General features: G+C 45.8%; 1 pseudogene; it reads right to left on the reverse strand.

Annotated features, from left to right (window-relative positions):
• The window catches only part of LOC125304982, a 58,857-nt pseudogene extending 33,759 nt beyond the window's left edge, over nt 1-25,098 (reverse strand).
• Between the last annotated feature and the right edge of the window lie 1,565 nt (nt 25,099-26,663).

Below are 26,663 nucleotides of genomic sequence, written 5' to 3' on the forward strand. Positions count from 1 at the left end.
CGAACACTCCTCTGGCTACGATTTAAAAGTGTGTGTGTATGTGTGTGTGTGCTTGTGTGGTGGGACGGGGGTTATAAAGACTAAATGCTTGCCCCGAGCTTTGATGTCTCACCACACGGGCCGTAGCAGCAGGCCCCTTATGGTGTCTAAATGTGCTCGTCAGAGAGAGCGGTCAGTGATTCATTTGTCCCATTCCCCCGTTTACTCGCAGTTTCCATTTGGCAGCACTACAGCACTTTCAGTCGCCCAGCTCCAGAGATCCAGCGATGTGTGTATTTGTGTGTGTGTGTGTGTGTGTGTGTGTGTGTGTGTGTGTGTGTGTGTGTGTGTGTGTGTGTGGAGGTGGGGGGGTCTCAGAGGATATGTAGTGAGAGGGAGATTGGACACATTTTAATGAAACCTATCATCATCCATTCCGTCACTGCTCCAGTGGCTGGCATTTATATCTTATTTCAAAAAAATAATAAAATCCAAACTTCAATCTGAGAAACAGCTTTTTGAAAAGAAAAAAAAAAAAAAAAAGAAGAAATAACAATCTGAAGGACCAGGGGCCCCTCACCAGATCTCCTAGAAAAATCTCCTCAATATGGAGGCCGGGAACGCGAATAGCCTCACTAGAATCCCAGTGATCGCAGGTAATTCAGGCACATCTGTTCTGGCAGAGCCATCCATGCTGAGGGGGGAGAAAAGGGCTGAGTAAGCTGGCGGCCGGCCAGACCACTGCTGGCTAATACTGATTTAAGGGCCCATCTCTGTGATATATTGATCTATTTGCAAGTATTCCACAGATCTAGGGTAACAGCGAGCCATACGAGCTCGTCTTGTGTTCCCAAGATCACAGAGAGAAAACAAGCAGGTGGGGCACTGATGATATCCCCTCGCTCTGATGTCAGGACACACACACACACGCACGCCCGCACACACGCACACACATACCACCCTCATAATGAGCATAATGATATGTTTCACCTCCAGCTCGATGCCACTGTCTGTCTTCGTAATATTAATTCAGGGGAGTGGGGGCTTTATTTCTTTTATTTGTTCGTTGAAATCTTAATATGATCCAAGGCGTAGCGTTTCACCACTGAACATGAGCTGAGAGCCGCATATGGTTCAACTCAGGGATCCATGTCGATCCAGTTACATCCTCTGCAACCCCGCAACAACACAACACACACACACACACTCACTCAATAGATCGCAGTCACACACACACAGACACACAAATACACACACTCACACTCACACTGACACACACACACACACACACACACACACACACACACACACACACACACACACACACACACACACACACACACACATCTCGCTTTTGAACTTTTATGTTCATATCTGTCGCCTTGCATACCTGCGTGCAGCGCCGTCACCCTACTCCCTGGACCTGAATCCCGCATGATCCGGTTACAACCCGCAGAAACCCCCCCCCCCCCCCCCCCTCCCCCTCGTGGGCACAACGACATCGGTGCTGGGCAGGGCGAAACCAACGGAACGCTCCATCACCTCGCACGCTGCCTCAGGGCTGTTGGCACAGTGGCAGGCCATTTGATACTGGTGCCACGGAGCTGTAAATTAAAGCAGGCGGAGGGCTCTTGAAGCGCTGATACCGCGCCCCAACGTAAATAAGATCAAGACGACGCACAAACAGACAGGGACGCTGATAACGTCTGTGATAGTGGCACCACCGCGCGAGCCAAGATACGCCCCGAGTTCTCACATGCAAACAAAAAGAGCCCGCACGCACACACACACACACACACACACACACAAACACACACACACACACACACACTGAATCCCCCTGTGGTAAACTACACACACCCTCTGTGTTTCTTTCAGGTTCCTCTTAAAAGGATTGACATTCCCTTGTACCCACTAATTGTCTCTGTGCTCCGCTGGCAGCCGAACAATCCCCTTCCTCTTCATAATGCAGATCTGCCAGAGAGAATACACCGCAAAGGACCACAGCCATGCACCTGATACACCCTTTCAACAGCTACGCGGTGAGATTACATCCCCCTCTCTGTTGCCGCACTGAGAGAGACAGAGAGGGAGAGGGCGAAGAGAGAGACAGAGAGAGGAAGGAAGAAAGAAAGAGAGAGAGAACGCAAAGAATGAAAGTGATTGCTTTTGTTGGGAGGGTCGGGGATTGTTTGGGGGCTGGGTGCTGACATTCACTCTATGAAGGGTGTGTGTATGTGTGTGTGTGTGTGTGTGTGTGTGTGTGTGTGTGTGTTGGTGTGTTGGGAGTTGAGAGAGAATGCTCTCTTGTTGTCATCCTTCTGATGACTGACATTTGAGCCCCTGACAGATTTTGACAGAGGAAAGGTCAGCGTGTCAGGACCTGCGGGGATCGGGCTTTGCCATGACATCAGGCCTCACCTAATAACGCACACACACACACACACACACACACACACACACACACACACACACACACACACACACACACACACACACACACACACACACCTCAGACAGGCTGTCAGGGCTTCAAGCTTCGGATGAGAGAGCTGCTCTGCTCACCGCCCGGTGCGTGCCATATGGAGCGACCGCACAGTCTGCAATTGCACTGTCTGCTGGCCAACATGCCCTTTTTCCCTCCCTCCCTCTCTCTCTCCCTCTCTCTCTCTCTCTTTTCCTCTTTCCCTCTCTCTCACAGCCCAATATGGCAGATAAGCCCAATGCGTGTCTGTGAGAAATCAATGCAGGTGGGTTCAGGGGCGAAGATACTATCAGCAATGCCACTGGGTCTCGTCTTCCCGCGGGAGCCATGAGGGTGGGGTGGGGTGGAGACGACACACACATACACAGTGCAAGGTCGCCGTGGAGACGTTCATTTCTCTCTTTCTTTCTCTCTCCCAGCCTCTCTCGTTTTCTTTCACTCTGGCTTGAGAAGGATAGCCTCTGGCACCTGGGGAATTCACTGGCCTTTTAGTTGCAGAGAGAAAGAAGAGAGGAAGGGAGAGAAGAGGAGAAGAGAGGAAAGGAGGGAGAGAGGAGAGGAGAAGAGAGGAGAGGAGGGAGAGAGGGGATTGGAGGGAGAGCAAATGAATAGTTGAGAGGGGGAGATCACAGCTGAGGCAGAGAGAGAGAAGGGATTGAAGTTATTGTGGAGAAAGAGAAGAAATGAAAGAGAGAGAGAGAGAGAGGTAGAGAAAAAGAGACAAAGAAAGAGATGTCTCTTCAGATGTGGAGGTTAAGAGTGGACGGTAATCAGCTGCCGGTTCATCCCCTGACCACTTCTCCCGCCGCGGTGAGTCAGTGTCCTCAGCTCTGGTCAAACGGCGCCCACTGCACTTAGCACATTTCAAACACCTCATCATTTCATTCACCAGAAACAATACCTACACACTACAGTTAGGTAGTTGTTTTATTTTGTTTATTGTTTTATTTACAGCTCAAACAAAGAGTGCCCAGTCAGTCAGAGCCAAACAGTTTAGGTGTTTTTTTTCTTTCTTTCTTTTTTTGGGCTGTTGTTGTTGTTGTTGGTTTTGTTGGTAAGGTTATCGCTGGGCCAGCATTAAAGGGAAGCACATGTGCTGGCCGCGCATGAAAGGCCGTGGTCAGAGAAATGGAGAGGCTGGGAAATGTGTGTCTGCGTTCAGCTCCGACTTCCACCGGGCAGCCAGACTCTGCCACAGCCCAGAGCCGAGCACGTCAGACTTGCAGCGTTTCTGAAGCCTCATCAACTTTTATTAGCGGCGTAGTCATCAAGTGCAACAAAAAAAAAAAAAGATGTCGATCCCGGCTTTATACGATATTTAACATTATGGGCGGATGGAGGGGGCTTTTCGATGTGGGCTCGTGTTTAGCAGCTGTTGTTCTCCAAGGGCAGTTTTTGCTTGTGATTTTTCCGACCCCAGTTCCCCCGACGGCAGTGTGCGACAGAGAGGGGCAGGCTAGCCCCAACAATCCCCACCGCTTCAAAGCACGGGCCCACAAGCACACACCACAGAGAGATCTAATGAAAGCCTCGGTGTGTGTGTGTATGTGTGTGTGTGTGTGTGTGTGTGTGTGTGCGCGTGTGTGTGTGTGTGTGTGTGTGTGTGTGTGTATGTCTTTCAAGGTGTTTTTGTGTGTGTGTGGACAGTGAGTTAGGCTGTGTTTATGTGTGTGTGTGTGTGTGTGTGTGTGTGTGTGTGTGTGTGTGTGTGTGTGTGTGTGTGTGTGTGTGTGTGTGTGTGTGTGTGTGTGTGTGCGTGTGTGCAGCGTGTAAGTCTGTGTTTATGTGTATTCTCAGTGTGTGTGTGTGTGTGTGTGTGTCTCAGGGCCCTGTGTGAAATCCTATCAATGTCACAAAGGTCACGCTTGCTCAAGATAACCCAGAGAGATTGCTGTGAGATCCTGGGATTTTTCCCTCCTTTTCTTTATTTTGTGATTAGGTGTCATGAGAATTTCTCTGCTGTGACAATGAAGCCTTTCATGTGGTGGCCATCTTGTGCTTCCACGGCCGATTCAGGCCTTTCAGTGCCAGTCTCAGGCTGAGAATGGTCACCTCTTCCTCAATGCTCATTCAGGCCACGATGACAAAATACACCGACTCCTCTTCAACACACAGAGAACTCTAACCCTTTGTGTGTGTGTGTGTGTGTGTGTGTGTGTGTGTGTGTGTGTGTGTGTATGTGTACACTGAGAGTATATGTAATTCCCACAGGAAATCCACGAAAGAAAGTTTGAGGTTTTTTTTCTCTCCTTCTGTCGCATCTATCCTCCTCTACTCAATGAATATAGAAGTGTCCATTTGGTCGGCCCCAGCTGCTTGCGGTGCGACTTATTGGACTGAGTTATGTTTGAGTGGACTTTGAAAAGGGCCAATGTCAGCACAGGGGATCACTCGGCTGAATGAAGCGGTATTAAGACGAGAGCTATCTAAACACACTCAGCCCACAGCTCGGCAAATATATCACCATGTTTACGGTGACCATGACAACTGATCTACGAATAGCACCCTGCCTGACGCCGACATGAAAAGGCCCGCCTTTGTAATTCACGAACCATTTACACTGCAGTCCTTGTCCATCATATAATTTGAAAGCTGACGCATGTTTAGCAAGTGGTGGACAGGGGGGATATGAGCAGATGACTACCAGCAAAACAAGCTCTAGTCCCAATAAATAACTATAGTAGTACTAATAAGTACTACTTTGTGTCAGTGTGTCTTTTTTGTATATTGCTCGAGCCAACACTCAGACTATTCTTACCATTATGGAGAGGGGATGGGGTGGGCTGGGGTGGGTATCGGTGTCAAAAGGTCAAGATTCTCCAAATCTAATAAACAGTCGCTTCCTATGTGTCTGGCAGTCACACAGGGGTCCAAAATAGAGGAAGGTTTATGGCTAACAGTACGTGGTGCGGGGGGGGGGTGGGGGCGGTGGAATACTGCCCCATAAAGCAGGCTTCCCCATAAAGTGTCCTCATGACAACATGACAAGCCGCTGTAATCTGAGGGATCATTTGCAAAAGCAGCAGACATGTCTGAGGCCACAAATTAGATGCAGGGCGGACGCGCCTGGACAGTGGGAGTGGGATGACACACAGCGCCTTTAATGAAGCTTAGCCACACTGGACCAGAACTCTAATGAGATCGAGATCTCCCACCCACTACCTCAGACAGCATGGCATCGGGTGTGTATTGTACGGGTTCATGCAGAGTTCTGGTAGAGTTTCTCGCTTTGCTATTCCAGTTTCACACGTTGCATTCATGTGGGTAATAAGGGAGAAACAAAGCAGCGCAAAAAAAAAAACAACAGCATGTTCGAAGGAGTGATTATTACAACCGGAATCCATCCCGTAGTTTGCATGCTGCTGTAAAAACAAATCTTACCAGGAAAAAGGAAAAGAAAGCAAAGAACAGGAAAGAAAAGAGAGAAGGAAAGAAAAGGAACAATAATAAGAAACATCTATACTCGGAACAGGCACACAAAACAAAATAAACATAGGCTAGGTTTTAATACAATTACGTTGGTTAGAATATCACTGTATGACATCAATAAGTCATGTGCTTCCCTCGTGATTGGTCGCCCTGTGAACCATAGAGGACGTCATCCCCCGCGCTCCCCTCTGGCTGTCCGAGCCCCCCGTGGGGAGGGGTGTCGGGGCGTCTCAGCGCGGATCGGAGCGGGCTACTTTGTTATGTTGATGGAGGTCTGGTGCGGGTCAGCCTGGTAGACTGGGGCACAAAAGCGCCACTTGTGTCGGTCACGCTGGGCTGAGCCCAGGGGCGCTCGACCCTACCCACTGAGTTTCTGTACCGGAAGTCATAGTGCTGGTGGGGGTGGGAGTGGTGGGACAATGGGGCTTTTTGACCGCACCACAATTAGCTAAACACCCCGCGTCCTCATATGGGGTTTGACAGGCTACGCACATTGTTGCAGTGCTTGCACAGAAATACTCTTCTTCTGGGAGAGGTTTTCTAGGCTCTGGATTGTGTGTGTGTGTGTGTGTGTGTGTGTGTGTGTGTGTGTGTGTGTGTGTGTGTGTGTGTGTGTGTGTGTGTGTGTGTGTGTTCGGGTGTGTGCGCGTGTGTGTGTGTGTGTGTGTGTGTGTGTGTGTGTGTCTAAAGACGTCCGTGGAAGAAAAATGAAAGTCTCGTTTTTATGGGATTGCACAAGCCAAATCGCATTGGATCACACGTCTGTTAGAGAGAGGGAGCAGCTGCAGACAGCTTAGCGCAGCCAGATAGGGGTAGAAAAAGAAGAAGAAAAAGGGGGCGATGGATGACTGACAGCTGGGAGGCTCTGGCGTGACCACGGAGCAAGACGACCTCTGACCTGGCCCCGGTTCAGCCTCAGAAAGCCCGCTTCCTTGGGAGGTGGAAGTGAGAAGCAGGGACGAGCCAGCGTGAGAATGTGAGGAAAAGGCCCCGCTGAGGCAGGGAGTCACACTTGTGTGTGTGTGTGTGTGTGTGTGTGTGTGTGTGTGTGTGTGTGTGTTTCCTCAATTTGTGTAAAACAGCCACTCTCTCTCTCTCTCTTTCTCTCTCGCTCACTCGACTAGGAGACCCCGCACACACAAGGGTGGAGTGGTCACTCTGGCGAGAGATCCCAATTGCCCAGCGTGTTGGTGTTTACTTACTCTCACTCACAATGCAAATGTGATGGCGTGAAGTTTGTTTACAACTGGCACAGGCCAAGAAGCAGTCTGGTCCAACACAACTGGCATGAAAGCGACACTTCAGTCACAATGGCCGTGAGCGAACTACAACACATTTTCCCCTCCTTTTTTCTCTCTTAGTCTTACTACACATATGCAAAAAGCTGAAGAAAAGATACAAAAATTCTGAGACATAGCGTCAGAAGAGAAGAAGAACTTGAAATAGAAAGGGGGGGGGATCTTGAGATGCTTCAGAGAGATTCTGTGCCCGCTGAAATCTTGCTGACGTGCTGAAAAAGCTTTTCTTTGCCAGGGGAGGGACGTGTCAGACACAATTAGATGCCTGCAGTTCGGCACCGCATGGACAAAAGTACAACTTGTCTTCCCTCGTTTGCTCTGATTCCTCTGTGCAGGATTTTTTTCATCTGCTCTCAAAAGCCATCCATTTCAAAGACCAAAAAAATAGAGCAAAGAACCAAACAAGTGAATGTGTGTGTGAACAAAAGTCACACACACAAACACATACACACACACACACAAACTTCAAACGAGACATCGGCCTGACCAACAAACCTTGGCTGTAAAGCCAGTGAATGAAATTCCTATTAACATCTACAGGCGCTAACTAACTGACAGCTAAACATATTTGTCCATTATTCCTAAAGGCCCTAATGCGAGAACAAAAGCGGACAAGCTGTTATTCATCAGCGAGGATCACAATAGCAAATCTCGTCTGCATTACGGCTGCTTATGTTAAGTGGTCTTTCTACACCATTTCACTAATGAGTCCGGTCTATCACAGGCCAGTAATTTGATAGGCCTCGGGAGAAAACTAAAAACTGTGTCACAAAAAAATGAAAACAACCAAATGAACCATGATTCACACCCACCCCGGATCAACTCTCACAAGCTTAAAATATTTGCGCTAAAAACGCTATCATCGTCCCGGCCGATATACGCCACAGGCTTTTGCAGCAGGAATGCGGCCAAGCACTGTGCACTAGATGGGAGCAGTTCTTTGGCAAACGGACCGATTCAATTAGCACCTGAAAGACAGTGGTCTCCTCTGGGTAATTATGTCATCTGTTAGCCCGCTCTCTAATTGGAGTGTTCAGGGTGTCCATCTGCTGAACGTATCCGTCGTCGGCCACTCCTGACCGCCATCCAAATTTTCCAGCGCTACTCATTTGTTAAAACAATAGCCTCGGCAGCTCTTTCACTGTGATTATATTAGCCAGCTTCGAGCCTTGTGGAAAGGCTCGCTGTGAAACCCTTAACGGGTTACCCTCAAGTCCCTTGTCGTTCATTTAACAAAAGGCGCCACCATTCAGCGTGTTTTCATCATTGCCTTTGTCAGGCTTTTTAAAGGTAGAGAGGGGATGTGGTGGAAAGACATTAGGGTGAGAGAAGAGAGTGGACAAAATAAAAGCAAAAGAAGCCAATCAATAGTTTTATGGGGAGCAATTTCATTTGGGAGAAGGAATAACTAGGCAGCAGTCCCAGGGCTGCGACCGTTATTGTCAGTGAAGTTAACCAGGTGCTACAGACTATCAAATTGAGGCTCTGCTTTCACTGGCCAACTCTTCAAGGCTTAACTGTCCACTAATGGTCTAAATCCACTTTCCATTGCTAGACTTGGCTCTCTCCCTCCCCATTCATTGAAAACATAAAGAATGAGAAAATGAAAGACCTTGAGTAAGACAAAACAAACGTAAAAACTCCAAAATACATATTCATCCGCTAACAATTCTACAGACGTGACTGACGCACTTTGTGGCTGGCTGAATGTAACAGTGTAAACATCCTTTGTGAGAGCACGTCTTTCCCTCAGTTGTTTTCGAAGAGCTTTATCACTCACACATAGATGGCAACACCCCAGCGCTACGATGACAGTACGAGGTGACAAGGTCTTCACAGTGGTTCCCCAAGCCCTATCGTGTGAAAGGCACCACCGAGCCCCCACATGTGTTTACCTTTAGCAAGACACAGCTGACTTTTGGAGCCGATGTCTGGGGCAGATAAGCGTTTTCAAGGCATCATAAACATGGCGGAGCGTGGAGAGCAGCGATTAGCATCGGGCCGGAACCCAATCCTTCATGGGTGATACTGCTACTGCCCCAGCGTGAGAGAGGGTAGGGGGAGGAGAAGGAGGGGAAGTGGGGGGGGGGCTCTGACGCGGCCGCGTAAAACCTCGGGCTTTAACACGGCTCGAACTGCCACAAGGTCAGTGTCGCACTCTTTCTTCTTTTTTTTTTTTCTCTTCTCCACAAGCGGAGTGATCTTTCATTCTCTCGGTGGCAAGAAAAGCCAGGAATAATGAACCGTTAGAGCGTAGATATCACGTCGCGTTTCACACGCGTCATCTGCAGTCTGGAGCGGAACAAAGGGCCAAAAGGAAAAAAAACACACATTGGGAGGGTCGGCGCTACAGCGTAAGCATTCATTGTGAAATCTGTTTGATTCTTTGTTATTCTTCCCCCTTCGGTGCCTTTTCCTTAGGTGTAGTGATAAGATTTAGTGGTAATGAGGGAGTTGGATTCAAACAGTTCACACGTCCAAGCCGGGCTAAAAGGCGTTCTGGATTGCACTTCTTAAAGAATCTCTCTTGAATTGGTCCAAAAATGACAGCACGCGAAGCCAACGAAAACCTCTCCCCAAAAACTTCACTCGAAAAAACAAGCCAGGCCCTTTCCTATTTTTTTATATTGCGGTGGAGTGGAAAAACACGTGAGCGCCGTGCTTTTGCAAGCGGCTCCTCCGCCCTGTCTGCCGACTCATTTTCACACCAAATGAAATTAGCACGTCCGTCTGGGCAAGGAGCGGCGACGCAAATTAAAATCATGCCGCGCGTCGCAATCATCTGAGAAGCATCTGGCCCAGCACTCCTCCATATGGAGGACAGAACCACCACAGCGCCATATCACACCCATGCAGGTAGCGGGCCACTAGGCCCTGGATATCACAACCATGGCGAGAGAGAGAGAGAGAGAGAGAGAGAGAGAGAGAGAGAGAGAGAGAGAGAGAGAGAGAGAGAGAGAGAGAGAGAACACAACACTCTGATTGCAGAAACAACCACACATATACACCAGTATACAGAGGATGGAATTATGTGAGAAGGTATTGTGGTGCAAGGGGCAAAATGTTGTTGCAGCGAATGGAGCTTTCAAGAAATACTGCAGCTCGTGCTCATGCACTCCCCGTGATCTCCTGGGCTGATCCCGATCTCATCTGATTTCACAAGCGCCGCAGGAAATAAAGTGGGAAAAAAGCAGGGAAAATTACTGAACCAGCCAGCAGAACCTATACATCACATGGAGGGACGAGTCCTCTAAAGGGACCCGCCGGCCGTGTAGGATATTATCGGTGGAAGTGGCCGTCGGGGGTTGGGGATGGGTTGGGTGGGGTGAGACGGGGAGATGACATCAGAGAGCTCAAGCCTGACAATGGAAGCTGGATGATCAGGGAGCGGAGCTCAGGGCGCTGCGCTGGGATGGGCTGGCCGACCCCCGTCATCTCAGCCCTCGCAAATCTGATATCAGGCCCCGAAGACGGGAGCCAGCGGACGTGGCAGACTACTGGCGACGGAACAGAGGGAGGGGAAGGGAGGAGGTGGAGGAGGTGGAAGCCAGGAGGAGGGGGGTGAAATAGAGAGACAAGACATTCAAGGAAAGAGTGGAGGGCGGAGAGGGGGGGAGCTGTAATGGAGAGAGTGACAGAGACAGAAAGGGGAAAGGAGCGTGTTAGAATGTGAGGGGAGGCAAGTGGCAAATAGTGAAATGGACCGTGTGAGAGTAGAAAGAAAGAGAGAGAGAGAGAGAGAGAGAGAGAGAGAAAAAAAAGAGAGAGAGAGAGTGAGAGAGAGAGTGTGTGTGTGTGAGGGTGAGAGATGACAAAAATGGGCTTCTTTGGCAGGGAGAGGTGCTGTATCCGCTTGCATTCTGGATCTGAGAGACCTGTCTAAGAGAGAGTGTGTAGGTCTTGGGCTGTGTTTGACTAATAGCGATGCTAATAGGAAAACACACAGAGTGGAGCACTCCCTTGTGCTTGCTGCCAAACTAGCAAAAGCAACACCCTACCACACATAAATACATGCACTACATATCATGGAGCACAGAAACACAAGCAAGCCAAGACACAAGCCCCATTACGAATCAAGCCATTCTCCCTGTAGTGGTGTCTGGTTTATTTGTTTCCGAGCTGTGATATCTTCGAGGCCACCATCAAATGCTACTGTGTCCTGTGCCTTTGTGCAAAGCATAGTGTTCCAGACCTGTATAAAATTACTGCCACAACTGCTCGCAAGGGGGGAAAGAATTTTGTAATTTCGCATTACTTCAACATTACACTGCTGTGGTTAGTACTGAGCGCCAGCCCAGTTTGAAGATTCTGATTAAGATTGCGAGAATGGAGCCATCTGGATTCGCCATCAGTTTAAAACACAACTCCGCTGTCACTGCCGAGTACACCACAAAATATTAATCACCTCACCAAGTTAAATGTCTCCACGATGATGGTGGAATGTCTAGCAAATGGCACATGCTAAAGAAAATGGTGACCCTGACCTTGATCAAAAAGCTCCAGCGCAACACTCTATCCAATCCCTGTCCACATTGCACACCAACCCTGCTAGACGTTTCACGGAGTTGCGCACTATTGGTCTTCGTGACCTCCTGCTGAGTTCTCATTGGCCCACCCCTTCAGACTCCTCCTACCAATCCCTCAGTTCCATGTTCTACTTTTCACATACTGTAAATGTATGAGGCACTTCATGCACAACAGCTTTTAGTCACGCAATGTTCTTGAAAGACCAAACCAATGAACACAACAATCAGCAGCACGCCCACTAAAGTAAATGCAATAGGAATATACAGACACTAGCCATTACCTACTTCAATCAACACAATCAATCACAATTTAGCATACTGTTTCTTTGGCGAAAAACGTCGACAAGCAATTGAGCAATTGAACAATTGAGACTTTCTACGACCACTGGCCATGGCCAATCTAAAGTTTCGCTTTTCACACAAATCACCGGAACCAGGAAGCTTGCCCGGAGCATCTAGTGAGGTGAGGTGCTGATGGTTTGAGAGGTGTGCGCCGTGGGGGCTGTGCAGTGACCGTCCCCTGGGCCTCGCGTGTCTAGACCTCACCGGCAGGCAAACCTTTGATGGCCCATGTGACTGAGTGCTGGTCACAGGACTCCTCGAGCTGGACTGTTACCGACTGGGGATTTATTTTATCAGTTTTTCTTTCGGTCTCTAATCATTTGTGAAGCTCAAGTGAGCATGACAGAGGAGAAGCGACAGACCCTGGCACGCAAGCGGGTTTAAGACGACAGTTAACTCTTTCACACACAAGTACAGATAGTCTATATTCAGCAAACACATTACTTATGCTAACTTTACTATTTACTTTACTTTACTACACAATATTTTTGTTATTCTTTGGAAATTTTGTTTTTGAAATACAAAATAGTTTTGGATATACTTTATATTAGGATATTATCAGATTCATAGAATGTAACATAATACTTAATCATATTAAATGCATTAAATTATTTTGTCTGTATACTAAATTAAATTAAAACACAAACATGTTAAATATAAATCATTCATATCTATGAAAATAAAAAAATATATTTTAACTTATTGCATTTTTGCTTTCATGATTCCACTTCAAGAAAAAAGGGCATATATATTTTTGTAGTAAAACATTAAAATGTAACCGAGAGTCAATGTTTTTTCTTTGCTTTTAACTTATTTTTAACCTATTAGTAGATTTTGGGTGTTCTTGTAGAATGAGCATTTTTACAAATAATTTTTTACACAACTGTTTAAGTTCAAACGCATATATTTCAGTCTATGTAGTATTTCTATTATAAAAACGTATATCTAATCACAAAACAGATTTTTTTAAACACATTTTTATCCGCAAATATAGATAATTTTGTCATCAAATATAGTTTTCACATACTACAGTTATGTATACAGCCATACTTTATTTGTACGATTATTCTGTAAAGTATTACCTCTTAAATATAATATTGTTGTGTGACAAGCATATTGCTTCTTGATTTCTGTCACACTATGAGCAAAACATGATTTATACAACCCCATTTAACGGTCACTTGAAGTAATTCAAAACACTACTGTCCATGTGGTGTCCCTACCATACAGTTTGAATACTTGACCCTAATCTAAACAAAGTCATAGACACACACACACACACACACATATACACATATAAACACATACAATCCTCCACACTGTTCTGTTTACTAGAATTAGAACAGCGCCCATGCCACTATTTATACACCACCAAATGAATCATTATTTACACAACCAACTGCTGCTGTTCTCTCAAAGCCCATAGGGCAGAATATTCCAGCAAAATATTATGGAGTTTCCATGCTAAGACACATGGCTGTTTACAGCTCAGCTGTATAGCCACAAATTAAAATAGTAAATTATTCCAAATAAAAATGAGCCAGCGTTACACAACCGGGCTTGATTTGCCGTTGTGGGGGCTAGGTCGTTCCAGGAAAGCGGAAAACTGTGAAGGGGCTAGAGGCAAAACCATAAAGATGGTTGATTTGTTTCCTGAGCGCGTTTGGTGCTTATGTTTCCATCGGAAGTCTTTATGGCCCTGCTGTAATATTTATACCTGAGACAAACGCTTGCTTTTGACTTACTAGTGAGAGTTCCTTTTTCCCCTCCCCATGACCACATGCACAAAGTTAAATTATAAGTCAGAGACAGTATCCGCATCGCCCTGTTTATTTTCATTAAAGTTATTTATTCTTACTTGGGGCTAAGACTGCTGTGTCTCCGAGGGCGGAGAGTTTTGGACAGACATGTGTTTCTTGTTCACACTGATATTCACACATTCTGAAATAATCAGGTGTGTTTTTTTTCTGTGAGTTTGAAAAAAAAATCAAATTGTACTACATCACACAAAACCTTCCAAAACTGAACTTACATTCCCAGAGTACTGTTTCACAACTTAACTATTATGTTATTTCAATGGAATATTTTGGTTTACAATAACTTAATAAATGTACTTTCAATATGCTACTGCGAATACCAAAAACCATAGCTGGTAACATAATGCTCATGAAACAGTGGTAGGCACCCAAACGCAGCAGTAACTATATGCATTTTAGAAGCCTTTTCAAATCACATTAAGTGAACAAAATTCACAATGACAAGTCCCATGTTCAATTTCCCTGAGCCAAACCAGTCTTGAAGAAAAGAGTGATTAATACTGACTGCTATCAAATTCCTGTGCCTTATAACCAGTACCTTTGGTTGCCTTTTCTCCTGCCCCTTCCTTCTCTTTTCTTTTCAGCATGAATTTCAGGAAGAGATCCGTTCATTTCCTCAAGGGCTTTTTGGGAAAAGCAGTTGGAGCCCCTTTGAAACAAGACTACCCAGGTTATCAGTGGTCACAGCTCATTGTTTAACAGACAAAGTAGAGCTGTTCAGCCATTAGCACCTCTTTGTAGTGCCTGCTCTAGGTGTGACACACACCTTGTCACCGGAGACTCGGGGCCTGGGCGGGTATTTCCCCCCCTGCAATTGGCTGCAAGGCGAGGGGACGACGCCGTGCACTTTAAGCATGGGAACAGGGACCAGCGTGCTCACTGCATTCCAATCTAGACACCAATCTCATCATCATTAGGGCCAAGCAAGAGACCGGTGCAGTCGGAATGTTCCATCTCGTATCCACGGCCAGGCTCAGCATCACTCCTGTGCTGAGCGGCTAATAAAGACTGGGGTGGGGGGTCTAGTGAGGGATGTTGGAACGACAGGCCTGATGGGAATGCCTGGACAGAAGGTCACGCACACGGTGCCCGGCGCGGAGCGTGACTGACTGGAGACTGACACTTTGTCCCAGCTTTATGTCAGGACCTGTTCCTCCCAGTGCCCTCTCGTCCCGAGCAATGTTTGCTGCCCCACGCACGCGATCCCGCTCTCCACTGGCAGCCCGGCGCTTGTCCGCTCTTGCGCTCCGCTGCACCCTCTCATCGCATTACTTCTGCTATTCTAACTTCTCCATCAATTATGCACTAGAATAACTGAGGCCTGGCTGTGGGGAAGGGGTGAGGACATAAAGGAAGATTATGAGCCTCCATGATTCCAGCGTCTGCCCAGCGTGGTCCCCCGCACCACTGATACAAGGGCCGTGTCACCAGCGGAGGGGAGAGGACAAGGGGGTGATGATGATGATGATGATTAAGAAGACGAGAAAGAGAGGGAAAAGAAAGAGACAAATAGGTCATTGGTGCGGTTTCAACGCAAATCAGGTAATAATGAAGTCCCACTGGGAGCTGGGAACACAGTGCCAGCAGTGGCAGTGTGTAGAGTGAGAGCGAGTAAAACATAACTGGGCACTGTTTCAGAAAATGACACCAACACATTGGCACAAGTTCGGACGAAGACAGCCATACTGTCATAACAAACACTACAGTGCTAGGTACTGGCACTGAGTGAAACTGAGCCAAACAAACAACATTTCATGCGGGATACAAGTACAAACAGTGTTGCAAATGGGTAGAGAAACAAAATTACATCTGGATCTTTCTATTCAATATTTCCCGTTCGGGAAAAAAAACAAAATGGAGACAATTTCAAAAATGGCTGCCTTAAGGACCCCTCCCTGTCTGGATGTATCGACAGACAAAGGAGAACCCCTCCAAGGAAACGGAGAAGATTCTGGATCACAGCAATCACAGCAATACCGTTAAAAACTTCGCTTAAACATTTTTCGTGAAAAAAAATATAACACCACAAGCGAAACACCAAGAGTAACACTCAAGCTCAGAGCATGTAAAATCAGATCACGACAAAGCGAAACAGAGCCCATGTGTGATACAGCACTGAGACAAAATGTCGACCCTGACATTCCAATCATGGCCGTCTTGACCTCATTTTCCCCACGTTGCGTGTGAAGGTTTGTTGGCCAGACTCGACTCGGAGATCGCAAACAGCTTTTAATATTTCATGGGTCCCAAAGCTCAGTGCGTGCTCACATTCGATACAAGGAAAGGCTCTATCGCTCCCTCCATAGTATAATAATGACCAAAGGTCCGGCAAAGTTCTGTGAAAAAGACACTTCGCTGCCCACAGGTTTTTAAAAGTTACTTATTTTTCTGGTTTGCATTATGGTAACGCAGCAACAAATTCACTTGATGTGCTTTTCTCTGGGTGGCAGAATTATATTGATTGCTTGCTGCCAATGAAATCTTTCTGCCAAAGTTTTTTTTTTTTTCTGTCACACATGTCTATTATTAAGACTCCAACTACCAAACACAGACTCTAAAATGTACAGCACATTTAATGGGCTTATTAATTTTCTCATAGTAAATAGAACAGCATGTACCATCCGTTTCAATTATGTGGTTTCATTAAGGTGGCCATTTTAATATGTGGAGAGTATTTATTTCCTTCGTGGATCAAAATGTCTCTGAATATCAAACCATTAAGATAACACGGTTTAATTAACACAACTGGACGAGAAAAACAATGAAGAAAGTTGCAGGCAGCGACAGCTACCAAAAATGTGCCCCGTACGTTTAACTTTACGATTACTTTTAATCACATTTTGTTTAATGATGTGCCGACTTTTCCTGGCAATTTGAAATCTTCTGGAGGGCTACGATATACGGAAATTTGAACCTAAAATGGCTGCCAGTCGGGATGATTGTTGAATCACTGTGCCAAGTCTGTGTACCATGTCTTCCACACGCCCAACTCTGGGCTGTTCCAATCCAAGTTTGCCAAGAAAGTAGGCCCACATAGCTCCCTCCCTCACTCACTTGCTCATTGTTTCTTTCACTTTCTCCCTCCTCACCATTTTAACTCAAGAGAGCCCCATGGTTCAGGCATGGACTGATATGCTGGAAACCAATTACACTCCTCCCTCAATAAGAATAAATTAAGAATCGGAGTAGGGAAAAATAAAGGAAAGCATGAGAGGACACGGAGTAAGCCGATAATATTCATGTACTTGAGACACAGCCATCTCTACAGCTATTTTTTATGGCGCCCGTGTGGAAAGAGTGAGCAGAGCTGGGATATAGGGCAAGCTATCCAAACACACTATTCCTGTTCTCTCTTATTTCTCTTTCACTCTTTCTGTGATTCTCTCTCTCTTTCTCACTCTCTCTCTCTCTTTCTTTTTCAACCTCCTGCTGCACCATCTCTCCCTCTCCCTCCCTTTCTCCTTTCTCCCCTTTCCTTCCATTTCTCTCTCATCAAGCAGCTTGGCCCTTAATAAAGAAAAAAGGAAACTTTTTTTTCACATCCTTTAAGTGTGCTTCACCAAAAAATGCATCCTCTATTACCTCTCTTTCCCCTCTGATTAAATGGTCTCTAATGGAGGATGTGGAGATTGGATAGGTCTTTTCTGCCTGATTTTGTACAGAGACCAACGCTCACCGCATGCAACACTTTTTATCCTATGTGTGCTTATCAGGAGCAGAGTGGGGGGTTTGGGGCACTTTAGGACTCTTTCAGAGCCTTTATCAGAGTCATTAGGGGCTAAGGCTGATTAATATGAATGGTCAGCCAGGCCATAGCTCTGTGAGGCCGAGGCAGAGGGGGTGAAGGGCCTTGGAGGAAGTGTTTTGTGTCTCCACACAATGGGTTGATGACCTTTTAAGCCCCTTAGTGCCTCTCTGTTAATACCTACACTGGCTTCAAAGACCCAAGGGATGCCATTTCACCAATCACATTTAAAAGCTCTCCTAAAAAAAACACAGAGGAAGAAAGAAAAAGAAAATAGAGGGAAAACCAAGAAAGGAGGGGAGAATAAACTGAAAGAGTTTAAAAGATGTAAATAAATAACTCGATCGTTCACCAGGCTGTCGCCGCAGAGGCACCGAAAAAAAAGATTGCAAGTATACAAGGTGACAACCACATGAATTTCCCTGCTTGAACCCTTCCAAGACTTCCTTTGAGCCGCAAGGCAGTGTAACACTGTAACAACAGGAGAACAATGAAATAGGAACGATATGAAGGACACAAGGCAAGGAGAAGGATTCCCTTCCACCCGTGAAACACTAAAGCTTCCGGACTTATTAGCGTATCGGGATGTATAAAGCTGAGAGAAAGGGGCCAAGCACCTTCCTCTGTATATGAGGTCACAAACCAGCAGGATGTGCTGGTTACACTGCAGGAGAACTTTCTCTCCAGTGAGCTCCTTCTCCTGACACCCCCTTGTTCCTTGAGAAAGGGCCAGCCAAATGCTTCCCAAACCCGGAGCCTAATCCACGCCGCGGAGCAGGCGGAGCGGGCAGCGGGGCGGTGAGGACGGTGGGAGCTCATTCCCACTGGCGCTGAGACAGGGTCTCTCCTGCCCCCACACCCCCAGCCCCCTCTCTTTCCGGTGCAGTCTTCTCCTGAGTGCTCTCCCACCCCTACCCTATGCATCTTGCCCCCGTTGTGCGCCCTGGCTGTATTCAGCGAGACAAGGCCCGCCGTACCCAGTCCTTGTGTTACAGAGGCCTACATACTTTAGACCCTGGCAAAGGGCGGCTAAGACAGGAACAATAGTGCCCTTTCACACGGGTCTCGTCCTGGCTTGGAGAAGGGCTGAGGTCCTAAGACCCAGTCAATATTTGGACGTGGAGGTTTTTTTTTCCTCTCTCTCACTCTCTCTCTTTTTTGTAGCCGTTTAAAATCCAAGCGGAACCAAGCAGCAGGGAGCCGGGAGAGACAGAAGGGGGAGAGGAGGGTAAACATGCCGAACAATACGAACTGAACTGCGCACAATAAGACGGAGCAGCTATCACAACATCAACTGGCCACAGACCGCAAAATGGGGGGCTTTGTTTCTTAAGTGGAGATTAAAAATGAGCCAGCATATATAAAGAGAGAAAAAACATCTGAGGTCATTCTGTCCGGCGCAGAGTTGCGAGTGTGTGCTGGAGGACGTCAGGGTGAAGGGCAAGGGGAGTGAGGCAAAGAGAAGATGGGAGGAACTGGCGACATTTTACATTTCTGCGGTATGTGACCACGGGCAGCTGAAAAACATTTTGGAATGGCCAGAATTGCTTAAAAGCACAGCTTTCTGTACAAAAAAGCAAATGTGTCATCCCAGAACCGCTAGTTGGAGCTATTACCGAACCTGGAAAAAAATGTCATGAGAAAGAGTGAGCAAGAGTGTCTACCATCTAAAGGGAAATGTGTCACATCTGTTATTGAGAGCTTTGAGGGGGCATTATCGGAGATTAGAATCGGGCCCCTAGGAGGACACTTCTCCAGCAGAAGGCCCCGATCCCCTCCTGCCCCCAGCTGTTGGCGAGTGGGGCTCGTCCAATGGCTCGCTTTGATGGGCTACGGTATCGGCTTCCATGGCACCACATATACAAATACGGAGAAGATTAAGGCTGCAATTCGATACCGATTCTCTGCTGATCCCACTTATCAACAACAAATAAACAGGTATCATTTTCAGCTGGAGACAACTTCCCACACAAATGAATAAAGATTGAAAAGGAAAAAAAATCAACAACAACAACACCGATCTAAATTTGGAGACCATTAATGATCCACACAACTCTGAAATGCTGACTATTCCCAACACCATACCTCAGATGTGAATAATAAAGGAAGACAGAAATCCATAGCCTACTCACACACTAATAGAAAAAACGAATAAATGTGTTATGTTAGGGATAGCAAAGCATTCCAGGAGCACAGAATAATGCTTGTTCCTGGTGGTAATGTGGCCATTACTGCACCTTGTAGTGCATTATTTTCTGCTACCCAAATGCAGTAAAGTCCAGCATCCCGCTTATACCATGGTTGTCACACTTGTGTTGTGTTAAGTTGCTTAAGTATGTTAAGTTAATATAATTTAAGTTAAGGTAATATAATTTTTACATTTTTAACTACTTTGTTCCATCATAACTCACTTCACCTCACCTCACTTTAACTTCACTTTCAGGACAAACTGTCATTACTAGAACTAAGCTAGCATAGCCCAGCGTTCTAGCTTGTAAAATCACTGTGGTCCATTGTCCAGATGTAGGGTAACCTACGAAAATGTCACTGATTTTTCTGCTCTCTGGACTTCTGACAGTACACTAATCCACTAACTCTGTCACAACGAGACAGCTCACAACCTCAAAACAAACTCAACAAATGAATATACAAGTATAAAAAATGTGGACTTCTTCACAGGTGTGCAAATATACAAATTCAATTGATATTCCCAAAGAATGTGTCACAATAAGAAATTCAACCAAGCCGTGGTATAACATAGCAATATCACTCTCTCACCAGAGGCCATTAACTAGATTCATGCAATGGCAGCAGACATGCGCAGTTCTACTGTAAACAAGCTCAACCCTTAATGGCAGCCAAGAGCTGTGTGTGTGGTGGGACACAAAATGCGACAAGGCCTGCACCTGTGAGGGTGTTGGACAAACCTCTGCCCCCACACAAGAGACCAGGGAGTGGACAAATCCCCTTAGGAATCCCAACAGCACACACTGCACTCACTCAAGTGCGACTAGAAACAGTCCCAACTGACACACACACACACACACACACTCACACGCACACACACAACCCCCAAAGTACACGCTCTGTAGTTGCAAAGTGTAATTTGCTGGGTAGCCACCATAGTTAATTATTTTCAACAGTTGGAAGTTGCATTCTATATTAAGCCAGGCGTTTTGGAATAATGGATCATGAAAATTGATTTTTTTTGTGGTAAAAATATCCTCACACTTGCAATTTAGGATGATTTCTCGTTTGAAGTCTAGGAATGATTTTCAAACAAAATATAATTGGCCACTTGAAAGTTATTGGGTTGAGGAGAGCAAATAAAAGCCCACTTGTGCAGTGTCTTGTCTTCTGTCATAAAAGTGCAAAGCGTCATTGAAGTATTTAATGTTCTTTTATTAAGAATTTTTAATGAAGCCAATAATGTGCCTTCATCAATTGAAGTATTAATATTTCACAGCATGGCTCATGGCTGGCTAAACCTCACAGTTGAACTCTTGCTCTGGTGCTTTTGATTCCCGTAATTTGCAGGCATTAATGAATCACATTCAACAGAATCAATCCAACTGCTGGAGACACGGAGGGGATGGGGCGCAGTGTGAGAGGCCGTCTAACTATCTGTGTGTGTGTGGTGTGTGTGTGTGTGGTGTATGTGGTGTGTGTGGTGTGTGTGTGTGTGTGTGTGTGTGTGTGTGTGTGTCTGTGTGTTGTGTGTGTGTGTGTGTGTGTGTGTGTGTGTGTCTGGGGGGTGGGTATGCAGAGGAGGGCCCTACGTAACGGCAAAGGCGCTTTAACACCCTGACAAAAACCTGTATTTGTTTGTGAATAGGGCCAGGGAAAACAAGCAGGAATTCCTCAGCATTTCAATTCCTCTTCAATCCCTATTCCCCTCCCCAATGATCACGTCCATTTCAAGGCTTCTGTGGAAATACTCACAGACCGAAAAACGCTGACAACACTGAACCCAATTCTCTCTGTTCACCCAAACCATATTTTGACAGTCCTCATATTTTGAAGGGGGGAATGGGTGAAAAAAGAAAGAGTGAGAGAGAGAGAAAGAGAGAGAGAAGTCTCAGAGGCTGAGAGGAAGGAGATGGGAAGGCTGGCCAAAGGTCTTAGCTGTGAGCACAGATACATAATACAGCCCAGCCAGCGAGCTGGATTAGGCCACTGGGTGAGTCCATGAATGCGAATGAGAGACACTCATTTAGAGTAACTCATTTATTTAGCCAAGGGGCCCCATTCTCCTCAGACAAAACCCAGGCGGGGTGCCTGTGACATGGCCGTTTGGAGGCCCCGGGTTCGCCCCGGTTTTAACCCTGACGACGGAGCCTCTGCTCGCCGCCCCACCACGGCGGACCAGAGGGCCTGTTTTGGTTATCGCAGAAATGTGTGACCTCCGTATGTGCCTCTCTCGCGAAAAGCATGCACCCAGCTGGGCGCAGGCCACGGCTGAAAAGACCCTCTGTGTCTCGGGCATTGTTCCGGCCCAGCGTGGGGCAGAGGCGCGGGCCAGACCCATGGCAACTGCGGGGCAGGAGCTGGGAATGGGAAATGGCCTACAGTCGCTGGCAAGACACGGGTGAGGGTGGGGGGGCACCAACCTGGGCACTCCTGGCAAGAACTGGAGACAGAGATCCTGATTCTCGTGCACAGTAAGAGAGCTCAACTCATCTGGACTATTCTGATACAGGTATAGTGGGAGGCAGTAACCAAGAGGGGCTTGATCGCAGATAAAGTTCTGGAGAGCTGCATTTATTTATTTTTTTGTCTGATTTAATGTTCCATTTTCAAAGCGTAAGAATTCAAAGCATGTTACCTTGAATTAACTTAATTGAAAGTCATCCACTAAGGGGTTCACCTGTTTTTAAAGAATGTCTTTCCTCTTATTAAAACCGTAAAATTGGGACAAAGCACTGAAGTACTCCACAGTGTATGCTATAATGAAATTATGTTTTGCGCTTAAATCATTAGCTCTACAATTCTGTAAGAGAGCTTCCGTATTTCCCCTTTCAAATACATGAACTTGAGGTTGAGGGAAAAAGAACATCGCTTCTCGCCTGAGCTGCCAACTCCGTTTGCCTGAGCTGCCGACTAGTTTCCTTTCCCGAGACGCTATCAGGCTCGAATATCAGAGTGGAGCAATCAACAGTTCCCCATTCCACTGCGAAAGAAAATATCAACAAAACACTTTCCCCCAACACTTCTCCTGAGAGCAAAAATAACAAAGAAGACTGGATTCATGTAGGTTTTTAGGCTGACACCACCTAATCGATTTACACTTTCCCATGCGCTTGCCTAGGCTACTAACATTGAGTTAAAAGTACAATTTAGTTCAAATAATTTAATGCACGTCTGTGTTATAACAATGTAATGTAGGTAAGCACATAACCACGCAACCACCATAGCGCAGGAAACGCGGCCTATGCAAAGCTCAAAGACAGATTCAAAGTAATTGTCACAATTATTTGTACATTTTAAGGCACACTAATTAGGCCTACATCTGTACATTTTATTTTTCAGAATACGTTCAATAGTGGGAAATAGTGTGCTCTATTTGGACAACAGTTACTGGGATAGCATTTTCCTTGTTAAGGCATGGTACGGTAAACGTTTGAATTATGCGCATCTCAAAAGAAGTCCCTCAATTCAACTGCTAATTTCAATGAGCCGATTCTGTCCCATGAATTTGCAAAGTCATAGTGCGACAATTTACCAAAGAGGACAAGGTTTGCGGGAACGGTCATTCATCAGGTTTCGTTGAAGACCGGGGAAATGTTATCACAAGTTTGTCAGTGGACTGCCTCCGCAGACCTCACGGAATTAATATAATTTCCAAAGGCTCTGCGTTAGGCGGTCTGTTGATATACACCTAAAACAGCGCAGTACACAAGTATTACAGGTCGGAGATAGATATCTAATCTATATTGTTTACAATAACCTATAGTCTAACACTGCATAGACTGTTATTGGGTTCCGCGCAAAGCGGAAGGAAACAGCCATAAACATTCTAAATTATAGCAGTGATGCGAGTATTCATTGTAATATGATTAAATGGTAGGGCTGTGTTTGCTGTTTTCTACTGCTTTTTGTAGAATTTGGCCATGTTAATATGACAAGTGAAAAGCTAAATTACATTATTTTGTTGAGAGTAGGCTACTGTAATTCATATGTTCATTGCTTTCGGCAAATAAAGGTTAGCGCGCTGGTCTAAGTATATTTCTATTTGCGTAAACACGTGTTTTAAAATAAAGATTGAAATAACAACCTCTGGGTGGGTGGACACCAACTTTGCTTTCTATGAGATTCAATCATTTCCACAGCGAGGCATTGAGAGATTATGTTAGCGACTCACCTGGGGTTTGTTCGGTTCCAAAAGACTGCATAGCGATCAGCAACCACCTTGGAGGCCGGTTCTTGAGTGAACACGCACGTCCAGAAGATGTGAAAAAAAAACAAAATCGTTTCCAGTTGCGGCATTATCTAACTTTGACACGCAGATCCTCGCGATGCAGTGTCTACGATAACAACTTCGATATGAACGGACAGAGCGGCGTTCACATCGGAATGCCCGGCTTTTTAAAAATAAGCTATTCGCTTTCTCAACTGAATGAATGAGTTACAGCAAGAATGGATCACTGCACCTGAGCGATGCCGATTGTCCACACTATAAGCTTTGTTACTAATGTTGCCGATTACTCAAAGATGGTGTAAAAAGTCATACGTTGCCAGTATGAAATCTATATATCCTGTGTAAAAAGGATCGCAACAGATTTTGGTACACTCAAGTGATAAAGTTCTTTCAGAGAGAGCTGGGCGATTGTAGATATGAATGTTTCCTTTTATTCAACAGTGCAGTCTGATCGTGTATTCATAGCAACAAGCGCATCCTTCCTAGCAGCTTGGAGACTCGGACAGCAAGTATCGCAACCCGGTCGCAGTAAGAATCCACAGAAAATGTCCAGAGAAGATGTGTAGATGAAAATCAGAGTTATGGTCTGAGACAAATTTAGTTTCCTCGGTAAAACATCCACCAATACTTCCTGAACCACTCGTTTCTTGTGCTGTGTGAGTAAGTTAATTTGAATGTAACAAACCGCATGTGTGGGAGATTCAGATCACATTACACCATTCCGGGCAACATGCAGAAAAAAGATCCACCCAAATCGTCAAGTTCTGTTAGCTCTCGTCGTCTTCCTCCAAGTGCTCTCCTTGCCGAAGACGGATCTATATCCTCGGCGTTGTCTTCAAACTGTCATGGGCAAAGAAAGACCAGGAGGCAGCCGACCAGACGGACACCGAAAGACCTTTCTTTGCGCCAAATCCTTTGAAATTGTGTTTGTATCTCCGGACACTGAAGGTTATTATGTCAATATGTTGCCAAAATGTGACAAATGACAGCCGAAATCAGAACGCAACAGACATTTGCGCTGCGCAGTTTGCCGAAGTGAGCAAGAGCAGTCCGCATTCAGCCATGCCTCCCTGCTGAGAGGGCGAGGGTACAGTTTCAGGCTCACGCTCAGTCTCATTGGTTTGAATTTTGAATGATGGGCGTCTCGCTTACAAAAACAACAACCCTCCTCCTCCAGCGGCAAATAATTCAGTTTAGCGAACAACAAAAGGTATATCAGACATGCGAATATCGCAGTGATATTTGCAGTGAAGTAAAATGTTGGGTTTTTTCCTCAACAGACTCTCTCGCGAAGCGATGGCGCATTTAGTTTAGTTTAGTTTATTTTGAAAAGAGTAAGGTTTCAGTTTGTAATATCACCGTCAAGTCACAGAACCCGCTTGGTTGTTCCTTAGAAAATATTTTTAACAGGTTTCTAAAGATTTTTATTGACTTTCTTGAACAAACTACAAACAGGTGATATGATTCTCCTACTGAAAAAGTATGAATATTTAGTGGAAGACTAGTCATGATAGTCAACATTTTTGTCAAAGATTAGGTGATTACATCTGATATCATTCTTGATTTCATTAACAGCCTACATGGTGATTGATGGCAGTCCTGCAAATTGCATTGCACATATCAGGACCATGTGTTCTAATAGACTGAAAGCAATGTATGTGTTGGATAGTAGTATTCACAGTAGGATGCTTTAGTGGATTGTATTTACATTTTCTTGAATATTGTATTTTTTCAGGCAGTTCAGTATATAGTATACTTGGTCCCTGCTGACTTGGATTTTTGCAGGGTCCTCTAAAACCCACACAGTGCAGCTGTTTAAAAGCACTCAGAAATTGATAACAATGAAAACACCCAGAAATTGAGAGTAATGAAAGTCTTTATAGACAACAGTTATATCTGAGATGTTTCTTTGCTGCTCATTGACACACCCACTCTCAGTGAAAAGATTTCACACCTGTCTAACCTGCCTAATAAACTAAACAAAAAAACATCCAGCTTTCATTGTTCAACCTCGAGCACAAAAGTAGCATTACCGGTGACACATATTTGGCCCATGTATCACATCCTCACTCATTAATTTGCAGTTTGAAAAGATAATGATATCATAACATGTCTGTGTCCTCTGTGACTGAAGAGTCAAGGCAATGTGGTTTCTGTTTGTTTGGACTGACCGGTGTGGTGTTGAGGGGAGTGTGTGTGTGTGTGTGTGTGTGTGTGTGTGTGTATGGCGGGGAGTATAGGGGGTGCTGTGGAGCGCCCCACTACGTCAGCAGTCCAGGTCCATCAGCCCCAGCAGACTAATCCGTAACTGTTAATCGGCTCATCTCACCCCTCTGGCCGGAGAGCCTGTCTCACTTCGTTTGTGTATGATACATGTCTACATTGGCCCAAGACAATGGAGTCTTTTCAAATTAGGGTCAGCAGGTCCTCAACGTAGCGCGGCGATCAGACAAATTCCAGCCCAGTATAGCTTCCTTTCTCAGGCTCTTGTCCTGCTTCTGTCAACCAAGGACATGAGAAAAGACACATATACAGGCCTTTGTGTTCGAGCCATTCCTTATTTCAGCGTGTCATTAATGCACTACACGCACCACTGTTGTCGTCAAATTGTTCAGCTTGTTTGT

Source organism: Alosa alosa, chromosome 12 (assembly GCF_017589495.1).
Source record: "Alosa alosa isolate M-15738 ecotype Scorff River chromosome 12, AALO_Geno_1.1, whole genome shotgun sequence".
In the NCBI taxonomy this organism is placed as follows: Eukaryota; Metazoa; Chordata; class Actinopteri; order Clupeiformes; family Clupeidae; genus Alosa; species Alosa alosa.